The 8,481-nt window shown below is 42.1% G+C and overlaps 1 protein-coding gene across 1 annotated transcript in view; it reads left to right on the top strand.

Annotated features, from left to right (window-relative positions):
* Positions 1–461: 461 nt before the first annotated feature.
* Positions 462–8,481, top strand: part of ZNF385B (zinc finger protein 385B) — a 140,654-nt gene continuing 132,634 nt past the window's right edge. Inside the window, exon 1 of the mRNA XM_065750485.1 lies at positions 462–502. The gene's annotated coding sequence lies outside the window, so the exon portion shown is untranslated. The remainder of the gene's footprint in view (positions 503–8,481) is intronic.

Genomic DNA, 8,481 nt, shown 5'->3' with positions numbered 1-8,481 from the left:
CAGAAAATGTTTCAAAGCCACCAGCTGTTGCTAGTTAGAGTTCAGATCTCTGCTCTGTGAGGATTTTGTAGAGGTAATGGACCAGAGGAAGGGCTATTTACTTCAAATTTAGCGTTCTAACTGGATGATTATTTCAAACTCTAAAAACGTCTTGAATTATGAAAGAGACTATTGAACACAGGACCGCAAGCAAGACATTAAGCAATTCGGAACCGTACCAGGCGTTCTCCAAAAGCTGAGAAAAGACCCAGCAAGCAGGTTTTCTCCAACCTACGTTCAATGTTTTTGTTTTGCAGTGGAATTAAGCACCGGAGATACCCCCACCCTTCGGTCCGCCCGCACCTGAGTGTCTGAGGCGGGGCGGCGGTAGCGGAGCCGGGGCGGGCCGACGGACGCATGCGCTGGGGCGGTGGCAGCGGGCGAGCCGCTGGGGTCCGGCGGAGTTGGGGCGCGCTCCCTCCGCCTGGGAGGAGCCGGAGTGCCACGCTCGCCGGCGGCCGAGGTGAGGGCGGGAGCGGCGGGGACCTTGCTCAATGTCATGGCGGGATGGGGCTGCGGCGGGCGGAGCGCAGGTGAGGAGCGGCAGCGGGGCGGGCTTCCCCGCTCCTCCGCAGCCCCGAGTCTAAGCGGGGAGAGTGCGAGAAGCGCTGCTAAGTAGGTCAGCGCTGAGTGTGGCGGTTCTGCGTTTCGAGGTGCTGGCTGAGTCGTGCCCGGTGCGGGACGGGGCTCCTCCATCCTCGCTCGCGTTGCTCGCATTGCTTTGGGACAGGCGGATTTTTTTAGCGAAGGTGGAGCTGACCTTTATCAAGGAGCCACTCTGGTGAGTTCGTGACCAGTGCAAACGCCCGGCATCACAGGTGTCTCCATCGCAAGCCCCGCGGTGCTGGGTGGGTGAGTGCACAGCCACGAGCGCCCTCGTGTCGGGGAAGCGGCGGAACTTTCCTGTCCATGCGGGCGTTGCTGCTGGCGGACGGCCCCGCGTGGGTTCGGTCTGGGAGCGAGGTTTTCCCTTTGAGCTCGAGTGGCGTGATAAGGCTGCGATGCTCGGTAGTTCTGAAGCGCTGCGAAGTTGAAATAAATCTTTAAAGCGAGCGTCTAACTGCGGCAAACTGGTGCTTACTGGGGTATAAGGTAGCAGAAATAGTTCTGTTTGCACCCTCTTTGCGTCCTCTTTGCTTTTGCATCAATGGTATATTGTACAAGGTATTAAGATGAGGTGTAAAACTAGCCCTGTTACTGTCCAGAACCCGCACGTTTTCGTGCCTGAAGGCAAAACAGCACTGCAAAGCCGGTAGGGCCGCGTCAGAGTGACGCTCACGGTGGGACCCGTGTGGGTAAGGACCTGAGAGCGGCTGCCACGCGGGGTGCGCGCTGCGCGGTGCTGGGCAGTGCCGGAGCGGGCGGCAGCTTCCCTGCGACCGACCTGCCCGGTGCGCGGGGGCTGGCGAGGAGAGAGCCTCTGTGCGGAGCTGAGCCAGCGCTGGCAGGGTTTGCGTGGGTTATGCTGCTTCTCCTTTCCCATCTGAGTCCTCTTGCTGTTCTCTCCGACTCACCAGGTCAGTGCTATGCTTAGAGGGAGGAGTGAGGGAGGTGGTTTGTTTCTGCTTTTTGAGTAGTAAAGTGCTTTTCCGTGGCCACAAACACGTTCTGAAGCCTTCTGGTGTTTAGGCTCCTTGCATGCCTTTTCCATAACTTGTGCCTTCGACTGTGAGCAAGTCTTGGTGTGACTGCTGTCAGGTGGTCATGAAATGGAATTATGAAATTGATCTCACTTTTTTGTTTGTTTTTGTTGTTGTTGTTCTCCTGTTTGCTTAAATAATCCATAAAGTGTTAAGAAATTAGAAAGACAACAATCTTCTTACATGACATCTGCCTGAAGGTACCAAGTATCTGTTCTTTTCTCTGACGAATATTATGAATGAAGCTGCTTAAACTCAGAAATGTTAACAAAACTGAGGCAGTATCAGGAGATTTTGTGGTCTCACCTCCTTATACCGTGGCTGGAGCTGTCCCAGCCACTCTGTTCTGCACTGGGCTATGTCGCCAGAGGCAATGGCTTTGTCACACCATCTCAGTCTCTCCTGAGCAACTGCTCTTAGTTGTTCCCATCTTCTTTCCCTCTTGGATTTCTTCAGTGAAGTTCTAATTGAGAGGATGTCCTCCTGCTTGACTACATTTGTTCAGGGATAACACGTTATAAGAGCAGGAAAAAGCCTTGCAGAAGATAATCTTTAAGAGGAGTGTAGGCTTGTTAGCTAATTAGCTGGGAAGTCCTTAGATTTCAAACAGCAGTGAGGGTTGCTGTATAAAACCTAACAGATGCTGAAGTGTCACTGCAGTCCTTGCTCTTCAGGTTATCACAAGTGACTGTGGTTTGAGAGTGTTTGCTCTATAAGTTTGAAAATCTATGAGATGAGATAGTGGTGTTGATTTAAAAATGAACATATGGAACAGCTGTGGTCGTCTCAAACCCTGAAATGTCTGTCAGGCTGTGCTGGGCTGTGACAGAAGTTCAGTGCAGTGTTTGTTCAAGTGTGCTAAGAAATGCTGCAAAGCTTAAATCATTTATAGTTAATAGGATGAAAACATTTTCACAGTTTGGATAGCTTACATTCATAAGTTCTGTAGCCAGTTTGTTTTAAAAACATTAGTGTTCCTTCAGTGTGAACTTGTAGGGGATCTAAAGTATTTAATGTCTGTCAGATGTTGTGGTACAAATGGGAAGCTCTTACCATGTATGAGCCTGTATTGCCTCTGATGCAATGAATGCAGAGGCAAGTGCCTAGATGCCACAATATCGCAGCAGCTTAAAGGGAAATTTACCCAAATGTCCAGACTGCGCAGGCATCTTGTTTCCCCAGGCTGGTGAATGCACAAGGAGCTGAAGGAATTACAGGAACTTCAGTCTGCTGTATGACCCTAACATCCCACTAGCTGCCTAGGTTGGTGGGTTTGCCCCAAGAGGTCCGCTTGCCTAGCTCTATAGAGGCACTTGAGGAATTAGTCAAAGGGGGTATTTTCTATTCAAGTTCTGCTCACAAGTGTAAAATGCACAGATTCTTTTTGGAGGTAAAATTCCTCTTTGTATCACAGCTCCAGGGAGCATGCTTCATTTTACTGTGGGACATTCACTTTTTATTTTCTTAACAAATGAAAATGTTTTTAAAGCAGAATGTTTTTAGATGCTTTCTTTTAAACACTTTGACAAGTCCTGTTGTAAAGATTTTTAATTAATGTTTTCACAAAATTAATCTGTTTTCTGATTTTAAGTAATGCACAGGGCAAATCAGAGAATTAAGATGAAAATGAAGTCTGCACAGTGCGATCATTTGACTGCATTCTACCTTGTTGGTGAAAGTGCTGAAAAACAATATCTGGTGTTCCAGTACAATTCTTGGCATCAGTGGCATGTTGGTAAACTACAGGATAACAAAGCACCAAGTGTTTTATTTCAGTATAATGTGTTTTTAATGGCAGGAGGTCAGGGTCTTACTGTGCCTCTTCCAATCCTCCCAAAACTACCACCACAATTTGCATTTCATTTCATTTGTTGAAGATAAGCTGATGTATTTCCATGAGTGATGAATCTTGACTGTTAACCTTTGCAGCTTTGTGTTTCCTTTACAGATGAGTGTTCTAATCAGATTGTCTGCAGTAATTCTTTTGAATGTATCTACAGTATCTACATTGTGAAGTGTAGAATCTTCACATGTATGTTGTGCATTCTACATGCAACTGTGATTTTTCTCACATATGAGCTAAAGCTGACATTGCTTTCTATAAACATATTAATTGACATGTTAAAAATTCATTAGAGAAACTGAGTTGCCAAGGCTTGTAAAAGTAGAAGTCTTGTAAACCAATCTAACTGTATCAGTGCAGTTCCAATCCTTCTTTTATCAGTATTGGCACCTTAATATTTTGCTGCTGTTGCATTGCCAGGCAGATCTTTCAAGGACAGGTGGTGCTAATGCACATCTAGTTAAACTACACCGTTCATGCTGTTGGTGAATATTTGGGTATGAGTCTGTTAGGCTGTTAAAGAAACATAAAAAATGCTTAATTCCTCAGTGGAATTACCCTATAGCACTTTGTTTATTGGCTACAATACTTTTAGTATTAAACATCTATAATATGGGAATTTAAGAGGGAGTGGTTGTACAGCTTGTACTTATTTAGACATCTGAAGTCCCTTTTGCCATTTCATTTATGTAGCTTTCTCTGCTTAAAACCCATTTTATAGATTTTAAAATGTTGCAAGTCAGTCTCAAGCAGAGAGATTGCATGGGTAGGTTTCAGTGTACAGACAAAATTCATATTCTTCTGTGCAAAATTCAGGATCTGCACAATTGCACCTCTTGGTTCATGATTTTTCAGATCTTTTCCAGGCTGTTTTGCTTGATGGCAGGTGATAGGTTGTTGTATTGGTGAAGTGCTCTGATTCTTGAGTATATTGGACAGTGTTTCATTACTCTTAGTTTCCTATTAGAGAACTGTCTATTTGCTGCAGAGAAGCCAAAGTGAGGAGAGCTTGGGGCATCGTATATGAATATAGTAGACTATCAGTTTTCTTTAGTCCTACTGCAATTTCATACAGCCTTGAAGATTAATTAGTTTTTTTCTTCCCCCCAATTGTGAAACACACCATGCTAGTGCTGTTTGTTACAACACTGATCCTTAAAGTATAATGTGATTTTTTATGCAACTTGTATTGCTTTTTCAGTGTTTATTTGTTTCTCTCGCAAGTGTGAGCTTTGAAATTGACTTTATTTTCTCCAAGTCAGGAAAAAATAAAGATTTTGAGCATAGAGACTCGTTACCAGGACTTATCCTGGAGAAGATCAGCTTGGTTTAGATATAAAGTAAATGCTCTCAAAGTGCCTGTACTCTGCCCTGATCGGCAAGACTTCCAAAGAAAGTATTAGAACCTCCTAATGGGATTTTATAATGGAAATGCTAATACAAGCCAGTGGATGAGTACCTAGTCTCTATCTTTGCATGACTGCATATGACAAAGAAAAAATTGCTTAATCTTTCTTCCTTTGGCCACCAGCTAATAATTGGATGGTGAATCTTTGACTTGGAATTGCAAATGCATGTAAGTGCCTACATGCACTTCATCTTTCTTTTAAAATGAGTTTTAATACGTTACTAATTAAGAAAACCCCTTATAAATCAATGTCAAAGCTTTATGGAAGAACATTCTGCCTTTCTCTGTTCCTGCAGTCTTGCTTCAGCATAGGTGCACTTAGTGACAGAGTCGTGTGTTGGGTAGGCTGGGGGCTTCTGCATTGTCAGTGCCAACTGATGCTTCACCTGCTCCCTTGTTTATCAGCAAAACAAGCGTACTATTATTGGTGCACAATGGCACAACATAAACTTGTTAAGTATCTGAAAATTAGGAAATGTGATAAATGTTATCTGTATACTTGTTGTTGAATATAATCATGAATCATTTTTCCTTTTTCTCTGGGACTTCCAACCAGGCTTTGTTATCAAGGATAAGTAATGCTTGCTTAGTGATAAAAACAAGATCTTTGTAACACTTCTGTGAGGACAATGGAGGAACCTTTACCGTGTGTAGATGGGGAACTTCAACGCGGAAAGGTCTGCAGTAATGTCAGATGCTAAGCTGGGGAGCTGGTACATCAACATTCAAAGTGATATAGTGTGTGTTCATGGCAGCGCTTCTGTTGCCTTATACTTAGACTGATCAACATGTATGTAAACTAGGGCTTCATTATCAAAGAAAAGGCATGCACAATTAGAGATGGTGGAAGGTGTGATTTTAGTGACTTGCTTAGTATTGCTAGCATCTGTGTGGAAGAGATCCTGCTACAGATTCTGCATTGCAGTAGTGAGAAAATCTCTTCTCTTGTGGTCCCCTGCTTTTGTTTTTCTTCCTTTTTTACTTTTTTTTCCTCCTTCTGTACCAAATAGAGTGTTATTTTTAAGGGGTATGGTTTTTATGGCTTTGAGTGTCTTGATTCCTTTCCAGTTTGTGAGAGGAGGAGGAAATATGATGTAATTTAAGAAATCTACTATTTTTTATGATTTTTTTTATTTAAGAAAAGCAAACTATGAATCCCCTAAATTCAGCTCTAAGGAATAATTTTGGTTCATATTGCATCATTCATAAATGTTTAGATACAGAGCATAGCTTCTGAAATGGCTGAAGCAAGGGAGAAATTAAGTTCATAGTACTGTATTAGAGCATTAGAGGTGAGACTTGATGAGCTTTGATTTTTTTTTTTTTTTTTTCCAGCTGGTATTTGCTCAGATGTGATCAGATCTTATTCTGGAAAACTTCAGCATGTTCTTTTAGACAGTATATTCCTTTAAGAAGCAGCAGAATCTCATTATAGGTAGAAGGTTTGGTGTAGCTGAAGTGGAATGTTGATCTTCCCAGTCCTGTAGGTAATACAGAAGAATATTAATTGCTTTAGAATGAGTAGGGGTGTTTGATGTTACTGTCTTGTTCTGTATTGTTTTCGACTGCTCCAAATTAATGCTTTTGGAAGTGTATCACTTTTTTTTTTTTAGATAGAAATCATTTCTTATAGATGTACCTGAGATTGTTGTAGCTTTACTAGTATGGTTGGAGCAAGTCTGACACCACTGTATGTGGGACCTCTTCATTGCAGGTGGGTGGCAGATTCTTTAGAACAAGTGATATTCTTGAAAGGCTAGACAACAGCCGCCCCCACTGGCAATTTCTTTTTCTTTCAACCAGATTTGAGGAAACATTTCAAATCAAATTCTGCTGTCTCTCCTCAGCATGTGGGTTAGTTTCTCCAAGCTGAGAGTAGTGCAAAAATAGCATGAGATCAGAAAATGGAGCATCAGAAACTTCAGCAAACATCAAAGACTGTTGCAGTGATGATCAGGAATAACAAACACTGACAGAACTAATGTCATAATTTGATTATATTGTCAACACTGTTGTAATAGCATATGTTAGCTCTGTAATGTGATGGCTCCCAATTCTTTTGTAATTACAGTTTATTGTGTAAGTCATACAGGATTGGGAGGAAAAGCAAAGCATACGAAGCAGGAATGCTATAGTGCTTCTTTTAACTCTTTCATTTTTGCCAGATTTTCTGCACTTGTCTTAGCGGAGGTCTGTTTTTGTAGTGTACCCTTTGCACTTGGAGGAACCCTGTGAATCTCTTGTTATTTCTAGCTCTCAAGAGTTCAGCTTTCTATCCCAACTGTAAATCAGAATATTGATCAAGTTTCTGAGCAGTAGTTTTGTGAAAGGGTTTGAATTTCTTTCTTCACAATTCAAATGGGCATCTATTATCTTAACAAGGTAGAAGTTTTCTTGTCCCTGTCCAGAGGAAAAGCTTTATCCTAACCTGATTTAAAGAATGTTTAAAAAAAAAAATGCCCATTCTTGTAAGCAGCAGATGACATGAGACAGAGGGCAGCAAGGAGTCTGTGGCCAATAGGAGTGTCTGGCGTTTGTAAGCTCTGCATACAGCTCCACAGACACTTCCCGCTCAGTGGTTTATTTTTCCATGTGGTAATGATAACTGTAGGATCTGTAACAAGGAGTTTGGAGTCAACAGCTTGTTTCATGCTGAGCATTGGGGGTCATGGCAGATTTGCTTTCATGCACTGCTGCTGTATAAATATGTTTGTAATATTAACATGGTTTTGTATGGAGTGACTCTGTTTTTGCAGAGCTGGAGATCACATTCTGTGTGATGCTGCATCAGAGTTTTTAAGTGCTTCTGAATATATATGTTTGACTATTCTCAGTGTTCAATCCATGCCTGTCATTTGTGTTGCTCCTGTCATTTGTGATGCTCCTGTCATGCTTCCTCTTCATTCCTGGCAAGTCATAAGAACCCTCAAATTCTTTTCATATTGATGACTTATTGTAACAAACAAATATACTTTTAAATTTCTATAAGGTTTAAGTTGCTGGCATTGAATCAAAGGATTATCATGTGTTGTTTAAACTGATCATTTCAGCTTCCACTTGAGTGGACTCAAAGGAATGTGCAGAGCAAGTGGGCCTTTGGAGGCTGCAAAGCTTCTGTCACTTGTCGCCCCTGCTTCTTATCCTTCCATCAGGCAGCTAGATGTCTCTGCCCTTTCCTTCAGGTAGCTGTACTTCTTGACTTTTCTAATTTCCTGCCCCTGGAATGCCTTGCTGCCCTTAGCATTTGACCACTTTCTTTTTCCTCACTGCAGCCTGCCTCTGAAGTTGGAGTGGCCAGATATTCACTGGGATATATGAGTAAAATATGAATCCTTTGATGGATAGTTGTCATATCATTAATAAAAAAATGTCTTTAAGCTCCTTTTCCAGTCACTCAAGCGTGAATTAAAACTATTTTTAAAGTATTTCCCATGCCCTTTTCTTAAATTCAGCAGAGTAAAAAACAAAAAAAAGTCAAATATTTTTAAGGCATAGTTGTGAATGCAGCATATGCTTCAGAGTAGAAGAACATTTGATCTTCCTTATTTTAA

Source organism: Cyrtonyx montezumae, unplaced genomic scaffold (genome assembly GCF_038088225.1).
Source record: "Cyrtonyx montezumae isolate F1298 unplaced genomic scaffold, pur_monq_1.0 scaffold_7, whole genome shotgun sequence".
Lineage (NCBI taxonomy): Eukaryota > Metazoa > Chordata > Aves > Galliformes > Odontophoridae > Cyrtonyx > Cyrtonyx montezumae.
The sequence above is the reverse complement of the archived record's forward strand: the minus strand, read 5'-3'. Positions and strand labels throughout refer to the sequence as shown.